The 9,666-nt window shown below is 38.8% G+C and overlaps 1 non-coding gene across 1 annotated transcript; it reads right to left on the bottom strand.

Annotated features, from left to right (window-relative positions):
* Positions 1-2,678: 2,678 nt before the first annotated feature.
* Positions 2,679-2,781, bottom strand: LOC130971173 (small nucleolar RNA R71). The gene has a single exon (XR_009082407.1). It is a non-coding gene; the product is annotated as a small nucleolar RNA R71 (small nucleolar RNA).
* Positions 2,782-9,666: the final 6,885 nt, after the last annotated feature.

Raw genomic sequence — 9,666 nt, 5'->3', positions numbered from 1 at the left:
GCAACGAGGGTTCATATTCATGTCTCTGCTAATGGCATCATGTTTTCACAGCACAATGGTGTTCTTGTTGACTGACACCTGTGACGCTAATCTGGCACGGACCGGTCGATTAAAGCCTGGAGGGCAGAGGCATCTTCACCCCACTGAGTTGTTAGCTGACAATTCAAACCATTAACATTAAATATTGTGCCCCATTATATCCGTTTGGTTTAATCTTTCTCTAGGAAAAATATCGGAAAAAAATAATTCATATGTATATGTCTCGTAGGGTCGGGTTTCATTTGGGTCTGGTGGGGGATTGGGCTGGGCTGTAGAGCAAATTGTTCTGTTGTTTTGGGCCAGGTCGGACTGCTGGCCCAAAGCCACGTCCAAAATAAAATAAAAAAAGCTTTCCATGGTCATTGTTGCGGGACTCTGATGATCAGATTTTTGGCGGTTTAGAATTCACAATAAATTCTCGTTGCAAGTATAGTTTCTAAACCAACAACAATCCTTTCATACAAAAATTTGTTTGTCACAAGTGATAAACCATTATTTTATGATTTATATTGTGTTTAATTGAGTGGTTTTATCAAGTCTTTACCCACTTATTCATATGATTAGCATGATATTACAATTCCTTCCCAAAGTTGTTCTATGGTTGAAAACTTGCTTCCTAGAGATATTTTTATTGTGTATTTTAATTCTCTTTTATATCATTCGATGCCGTGATCCGTGTGTTAAGTGTTTCAGGCTTCATAGGGCAGGAACGGCTTAGAGAATGGAGAGAAAGCTTGCAAAAATGGAAGGAACACAAGAAATCAAGGAGATGGCCAGCGAATACCGATGCGGACGCATGGCTCATGCGACTGCGCGAAATGGAGAAAATCGTAGTGAAGCGTTCGCGTGCCTGACGCGAACGCATGGATTGAAATCTGCGTGGATGACGCGTACGTGTGGCGAGGAAAAATGCTGGATGATGCGATCGCGTGGACGACGTGTACGCGTGACATGCGCGATCTGCAGAATTTACAGAAATTGCTGGGGGCGATTTTGGGCCACATTTTGACCCAGTTTTTCGCCCAGAAACCCAGACTAAAGCTAGGGAACATGCAGAGACTCAGGGGAGATTCTCATTAGGATAGTTTTTAGTTTTTAGATTGGATTTTACTCCTCCTCTAGGTTTTCTCTCTATACATTCATAGTTCTTAGAATTTTATTTGCTTTTGGATTTGGATATTGAGAAGAGTTGTTACCTCTGCCAACACTTCGTCATTCTAATTTGTTTTCTTACTTTTTACTTACTCTTTCATATCCTTAATTTGTTTAGAGTTACAATTGGATTATTTTTAGAGTTTATTAATACAAGAACTATTTTTATTTTTAATTGATCTTTTATTATTGTTTATCATGCCTTTCTTTATTTTTCCTTTTAATTTTGTGAAGTCTGCATTCATGATTGGGAGTTGATTAAAAGGAGAACTTTGAGTTGGATTACTCAAGTGTCAAATTGTAATTGGGTTTAATGTTAGTTGACTCTCTAGTCACTAACTCTAATCCTTCCCAACGGAGAAGATTAGAACTTGTGAATAGAAGTTGACTTCCAACTTACTTGACTTTCCTTTATTCAGTAAAGGATAACTAAGTGGAAACAACTACCAATTATCAATTGATCTTGAGAAAAATCCAACAAGGATAGAACTTCCAATAAATCATCTCCCAATCAAGATCTTTATTTAAATTACATAAATTCTCTTATTTATTTTCCTATTTCTTAAACTCAACATTTCTTGGAAAACCTCTTACCAATAAGCTACACTCTTTTGTCAACTCGTTGGGAGACGACCTGGGATTAATACTCCCAGTATTTTTATTCTAATTTTGTGACAACCCTTTTAAATTGATAAGCGGATTTTCACTAGTTAAGAACTGTACTTGCAACGTATTTATTCCATTAAATTCTTAATCGATCAATTTTTGCCTCCGTCAATCTTTGGCGCCGTTGCTGGGGAGTTGCAATAGCGTGCTAATTCATTGGTTGGAATTTATTTATTTGCATATTATTTTATTTTGTTTTATTACCATGAGCTCTTTGTTTTTCTCATTGAATGACGCGTTCATTTCCTGATCCGAGCTTAGCCGCTTTTGATCCTGAAATTGAAAGGAATCTTTCACGTATTAGGCGAGCTCGACGTTGGTTAGCCTCTGAGGATGGTGAAGTGATTGTTATCGATTCACCAATCTCATCTAAGGGCGAATCTGAACCGCCATCTGAGAGCGAAATAAGCTCATTTACTACTGATTCAGTTAATTCACGTGTAGGTAACATGGCAGCACCTAGGAGGATTACTCTCCAGGAAGCTAGAGCCCCAGATTTTACACTGCAGCCGTATCAAGTGCATCACCCAACTCTGGCTGTAGATTTTGAGCTGAAAACTGCACTAATCAACTTGTTGCCCAAGTTTCATGGCTTACCTACTCAAGAGCCTATTAAGCACCTTAGGGATTTCCAAACAGCCTGTTCTACTGTTAGGCGTCATGGTGCAGATGAAACTTCTATTCTGTTAACTGCTTTCCCATTTTCTCTTGAGGGAAAGGCGAGGGAATGGTACTACACTCAACCTGAAGCAACTGTTACTAACTGGGATATGCATAGAAGAGAATTTTTGGAAAAATACTTTCCAGCTGAAGTTACTGATAGATTGAGAAAAGAAATTTCTATGATAATTCAAGGTAAATCTGAGACTCTTATGAATATTGGGAGCGCTTCAACAATCTTCTGGACCCATGCCCCCATCACATGATTGGCAAGATGGTATTGATCAGCTACTTCACACAAGGCATGAAGCCTCAAGATAAGACCACATTGGAAGGTGCTAGTAATGGTTCTATGAAAAAGTACAAGACTGAAGATGAAGCATGGCAATTGATCAGCGACTTAGCTGAATCCACTAGGAATCACAGGCATAGGCACAGCCACCCAAAAATTGTTGCTGAGGTTTCCTCTTGCAAGAAGACTACTGCTCTGACCCAGAGTATATGTAAAATGACCAACCTACTAAAACAAATACAGTTTAATCAACAACAAGCACAACAATCTCAGCCTCCCCTGCCACAACAAAGCCAACAGTTGGTTCCACAAAGAATATGCGTGATTTGCACTGATTATAGTCATTATACTGATGAATGTCTGATAAACCACTATTTTATGGTTTATATTGTATTTAATTGAGTGGTTTTATCAAGCTTTTCACCCACTTATTCATATGATTTGCATGATTTTACAATTCCTTCCTAGTTCAGTTCTATGATTGAAAACATGCTTCTTTGGTCTTAATTTAGCTAATCTTAAACCTCTCTTATTACCATTCGATGCCTTGATCTGTGTGTTAAGTGTTTCAGGCTTTGGTGGACGAAATTGTGATCATCAATGTTGTATTCTTTGTTGTTGTATGGAATAATTATAATGGCTCTTTACTATGTGTGGACACAACTCCGTTCAACTAACCAGCAAGTGTACTAGGTCATCCAAGTAATACCTTACGTGAGTAAGGGTCGATCCTACAGAGATTGTTGGTATGAAGCAAGCTATGGTCATCTTGTAAATCTCAGTCAGGTGGATAATAATTGATTATGGATTTTTGAAAATTAATAATAAATAATAAACATAAAATAAAGATAAAGTTACTCATGTAATCCAATGATAGGGATTTCAGATAGGCGTATGGAGATGCTGTGCTCCTCCTGAATCTCTGCTTTCCTACTGCTTTTATCCAATCCTTCTTACTCCTTTCCATGGAAAGCTGTATGTAGGGCATCACCGTTGTTAATGGCTACATCCCATCCTCTCAGTGAAAATGGTCCAAATGCTCTGTCACAGCACGGCTAATCATCTGTCGATTCTCAATCAGGTTGGATTAGAATCCCTTGATTCTTTTGCGTCTGTCACTAACGCCCAGCCTTCAGGAGTTTGAAGCTCGTCACAGTCATTCAATCCCGGAATCCTACTCGGAATATCACAAACAAGGTTAGACTTTCCGGATTCCCATGAATGCCGCCATCAATTCTAGCTTATACCATGAAGATTCTGTTTAAGGAATCCAAGAGATATGCGCCCGGTCTAAGGTAGAACGGAAGTGGTTGTCAGTCACGCACGTTCATAGGTGAGAATGATGATGAGTGTCACGAATCATCACATTCATCAAGTTGAAGTGCAACGAATATCTTAGAATAGGAATAAAGAGAATTGAATAGAAAATAGTAGAAATTGCATTGAAACTTGAGGTACAGCAGAGTTCCACACCCTTAATCTATGGTGTGTAGAAACTCCACCGTTGAAAATACATAAGTGAAAGGTTCAGGCATGGCCGAGTGGCCAGCCCCCATGATCTGAGAACTAATCGTCCCAAGATGTCTAATACACTAGTAAAAAGTCCTATTTATAATAAACTAGCTACTATGGTTTACAGGAATAAGTAATTGATGCATAAATCCACTTCCGGGGCCCATTTGGTGTATGTTTGGGCTGAGCTTGATCTATCCACGAGCTGAGGCTTCTTTTGGAGTTGAACGCCAAGTTGTAACGTGTTTTGGGCGTTCAACTCCGGGTCGTGACGTGCTTCTGGCGTTTTACTCCAGACAGCAACATGGAATTGGCGTTGAGCGCCAATTTACGTCGTCAATTCCCGAATAAAGTATGAACTATTATATATTGCTGGAAAGCTCTGGATGTCTACAGTCCAACGCCGTTGAGAGCGCGCAATTTGGAGTTTTGTAGCTCCAGAAAATTCTATCAGCAGGGAGGTCAGATTCCAACAGCATCAGCAGTCCTTTGTCAGGCTCCTATCAGAGTTTTGCTCAAGTCCCTCGATTTCAGCCAGAAATTACCTGAAATCACAGAAAAATACACAAACTCATAGTAAAGTCCAGAAATGTGATTTTAACATAAAAACTAATGAAAACATCCCTAAAAGTAGCTTGAACTTACTAAAAACTACCTAAAAACAATGCCAAAAAGCGTATAAATTATCCACTCATCACAACACCAAACTTAAATTGTTGTTTGTCCCCAAGCAACTTGAAAATCAATTAGGATAAAAAGAAGAGAATATACTATAAATATCAAAATATCAATGAATATTAATTTTAATTAGATGAGCGGGACTTATAGCTTTTTGCTTCTGAACAGTTTTGGCATCTCACTTTTTCCTTTGAAGTTCAGAATGATTGGCTTCTCTAGGAACTTAGAATTTTGGATAGTGTTATTGATTCTCCTAGTTAAGTATGTTGATTCTTGAACACAGCTACTTATGAGTCTTGGCCATGGTCCTAAGCATTTTGTTTTCCAGTATTACCACCGGATACATAAATGCCACAGACACATGACTGGGTGAACCTTTTCAGATTGTGACTCAGCTTTGCTAGAGTCCCCAGTTAGAGGTGTCCAGAGCTCTTAAGCACACTCTTTTTGCTTTGGATCACGACTTTAACCACTCAGTCTCAAGCTTTTCACTTGGACCTTCATGACACAAGCACATGGTTAGGGACAGCTTGATTTAGCCGCTTAGGCCTGGATTTTATTTCCTTGGGCCCTCCTATCCATTGATGCTCAAAGCCTTGGATCCTTTTTACCCTTGCCTTTTGGTTTTAAAGGCCATTGGCTTTTTCTGCTTGCTTTTTCTTTTTCTTTCTTTTTTTTCGCCATTTTTTTCGGAAGCTTTTGCTTTTTCACTGCTTTTTCTTGCTTCAAGAATCAATTGTATGATTTTTCAGATCATCAATAACATTTCTCTTTGTTCATCATTCTTTCAAGAGCCAACAGTTTTAACATTCATAAACAACAAGATCAAAATTATGCACTGTTTCAAGCATTCATTCAGAAAACAAAAAGTATTGTCACCACATCAATATAATTAAACTAAATTCAAGGATAAATTCGAAATTCATGTACTTCTTGTTCTTTTGAATTAAAAACATTTTTCATTTAAGAAAGGTGAAGGATTAATGGAATTATTCATAACTTTAAGACATAGTTACTAAACACTAATGATCATGAAGTAGAGACACAAAACATAAATGAACACAACATAAAAACCAAAAAGCAGAAAGAAATAAGAACAAGGAATGAATCCACCTTAGTGGCGTCTTCTTCTTGAAGGACCAACAATGTCCTTAAGCTCTTCTATGTCCCTTCCTTGTCTTTGTTGCTCCTCCCTCATTGCCCTTTGATCTTCTCTTATTTCATGAAGAATGACGGAGTGCTCATGATGTTCCACCCTTAATTGTTCCACATTGTAGCTCAAATCTTCTAAGGAAGTATTGAGTTGTTCCCAATAGTTGTTGGGAGGAAAGTGCATCCCTTGAGGCATCTCAGGGATTTCTTGATGATAAGCTTCCTCATGCATCTCTTGAGATCCGTGGAGGGTCTCTCTTGCTTGCTCCATCCTCTTCTTGGTGATGGGCTTATCCTCTTCAATGAGGATGTCTCCTTCTATGATAACTTCAGCTGAGTAACATAGATGGCAAATAAGATGAGAAAAAGCTAGCCTTGCCGTGTTGGAGGACTTATCAGCTATTTTGTAGATTTCATTGGATATGACTTCATGAACTTCTACTTCCTCTCCAATCATGATGCTATGAATCATGATGGCCCGATCCACAGTAACTTCAGATCGGTTGCTGGTGGACGAAATTGTGATCATTCTTGTATCATTTGTGATCAATGTTCTAATTGTGGCTCTTGTTAAATTCACAACTCCGTTCAACTAACCAGCAAGTGTACTGGGTCGTCCAAGTAATAAACCTTACGTGAGTAAGGGTCGAATCCACAGAGATTGTTGGTATGAAGCAAGCTATGGTCACCTTGCAAATCTCAGTTAGGCAGATTAAACATTGTTTATGGGTTCGAAGATTAATAATAAAATAGAAATAATAAAAGGGATAGAATACTTATGCAGATTCATTGGTAGGAATTTCAGATAAGCGGAATGGAGATGCTGTAGAGCTCACGGACGCCTGCTCTCCTACTGCTTCTACTCAATCCTTCTTACTCCTTTCCATGGCAAGCTTTGTATAGGGGTTCACCATCAGCTGTGGCTACTTTCAATCCTCTCGGGAAAATATCCTATGCGGCTGTCACTCGCACAGCTAATCAGTCTGGAGGCATCACCCATGGTTGATGGCTACATCCCATCCTCGCAGTGAAAACTAATGCTCACGCACTCTGTCACAGTACGGCTAATCACTGGTTGGTTCCCGCTCCTACTGGAATAGAATCCCTTGATTCTTTTGCGTCTGTCACTAACGCCCAGCAGGTTGCAAGTTTGAAGCACGTCACAGTCATTCATTACCGGAATCCTACTCGGAATACCACAGACAAGGTTAGACTTTCCGGATTCCCAGGATCCTACTCGGAACACCACAGACAAGGTTGGACTTTTCGGATCCTCATAAATGCCGCCATCTATCTAGCTTATACCACGAAGATTCTGTTGGGGAATCTAAGAGATACGCATTCAAGCTCTGTTGCATGTAGAACGGAAGTGGTTGTCAATCACGCGCGTTCATGAGTGAGAATGATAATGAGGGTTATTTACTCATCACATTCATCATGTTCTTGGGTACGAATGAATATCTTGGAATAAGAATAAGAGAGATTTGAATAAAAGAAAATAGAACTTCATTAATACTTGAGGTACAGCAGAGCTCCACACCCTTAATCTATCGTGTGCAGAAACTCCACCGTTGAAAATACATAAGTAAAAGAGGTTCAGGCATGGCCGAATGGCCAGCCCTCTCCATGATCAAGTGACCGAATGAATAAAGAGATTAAAGTGGTCAAAAGATGTCTAATACAATAGATAAATGTCCTATATATACTAGACTAGCTACTAGGGTTTACATGAGTAAGTAATTGATGCATAAATTCACTTCCTGGGCCCACTTGGTGTGTGCTTGGGCTGAGCATGATCAATTCACGAGCTGAGGCATTTCTTGGAGTTGAACTTCGACTTATGACGTGTTTTGGGCGTTCAACTCCGGATCATGACGTTTTTCTGGCGTTTAACTCCAGACAGCAGCATGTACTTGGCGTTCAACGCCAAGTTACGTCGTCATTCTTCGGATAAAGTATGGACTATTATATATTTCTGGAAAGCCCTGGATGTCTACTTTCCAACGCCGTTGAGAGCGCGCCAATTGGAGTTCTGTAGCTCCAGAAAATCCATTTCGAGTGCAGGGAGGTTAGAATCCAACAGCATCAGCAGTCCTTTTGTCAGCCTTTTTCAGAGTTTTGCTCAAGTCCCTCAATTTCAGTCAGAATTTACCTGAAATCACAGAAAAACACACAAACTCATAGTAAAGTCCAGAAATGTGAATTTAACATAAAAACTAATGAAAACATCCCTAAAAGTAGCTTGAACTTACTAAAAACTACCTAAAAATAATGCCAAAAAGCGTATAAATTATCCGCTCATCACAACACCAAACTTAAATTGTTGCTTGTCCCCAAGCAACTGAAAATCAAATAGGATAAAAAGAAGAGAATATACTATAAACTCAGAATATCAATGAATATTAATTTAATTAGATGAGCGGGACTTGTAGCTTTTTGCTTCTGAACAGTTTTGGCATCTCACTTTTTCCTTTGAAGTTCAGAATGATTGGCTTCTCTAGGAACTTAGAATTTCGGATAGTGTTATTGACTTTCCTAGTTAAGCATGTTGATTCTTGAACACAGCTACTTATGAGTCTTGGCTGTGGCCCTAAGCACTTTGTCTTCCAGTATTACCACCGGATACACAAATGCCACAGACACATAACTGGGTGAACCTTTTCAGATTGTGACTTAGCTTTGCTGAAGTCCCCAGTTAGTGGTGTCCAGAGCTCTTAAGCACACTCTTTGCTTTAGATCACGACTTTAACCACTCAGTCTCAAGCTTTTCACTTGGACCTTCATGACACAAGCACATGGCTAGGGACAGCTTGATTTAGCCGCTTAGGCCTGGATTTAATTTCCTTGGGCCCTCCTATCCATTGATGCTCAAAGCCTTGGATCCTTGCTACCCTTGCCTTTTGGTTTTAAGGGCTATTGGCTTTTTCTGCTTGCTTTTTCTTTTTCTTTTTCAATTTTTCGCCACTTTTTTTTTTTCGCAAGCTTCCTTTTTCACTGCTTTTTCTTGCTTCAAGAATCAATTTCATGAATTTTTTCAGATCATCAATAACATTTCTCTTTGTTCATCATTCTTTTAAGAGCCAACAATTTTAACATTCATAAACAACAAGATCAAAAATATGCACTGTTCAAGCATTCATTCAGAAAACAAAAATTATTGCCACCACATCAATATAATTAAATTAAATTCAAGGATAAATCCGAAATTCATGTACTTCTTGTTCTTTTGAATTAAAACATTTTTCTTTCAAGAGAGGTGAAGGATTAATGGATTTTATTCATAGCTTTAAGGCATGGTTACATACTAATGATCATGAAATAAAGACACAAAACATAGATAAACACAATAATTAAAAACCGAAAACAGAAAGAAATATAGAACAAGGAATGAATCCACCTTTTAGTGGCGTCTTCTTCTTGAAGGCCCAACAATGTCCTTAAGCTCTTCTATGTCCCTTCCTTGCCTTTGTTGCTCCTCCCTCATTGCTCTTTGATCTTCTCTTATTTCTTGGAGA

This window comes from Arachis stenosperma, chromosome 3 (genome assembly GCF_014773155.1).
Source record: "Arachis stenosperma cultivar V10309 chromosome 3, arast.V10309.gnm1.PFL2, whole genome shotgun sequence".
In the NCBI taxonomy this organism is placed as follows: domain Eukaryota; kingdom Viridiplantae; phylum Streptophyta; class Magnoliopsida; order Fabales; family Fabaceae; genus Arachis; species Arachis stenosperma.
Note: the sequence above shows the minus strand (reverse complement) of the source record. Positions and strands in the feature narration are given on the sequence as shown.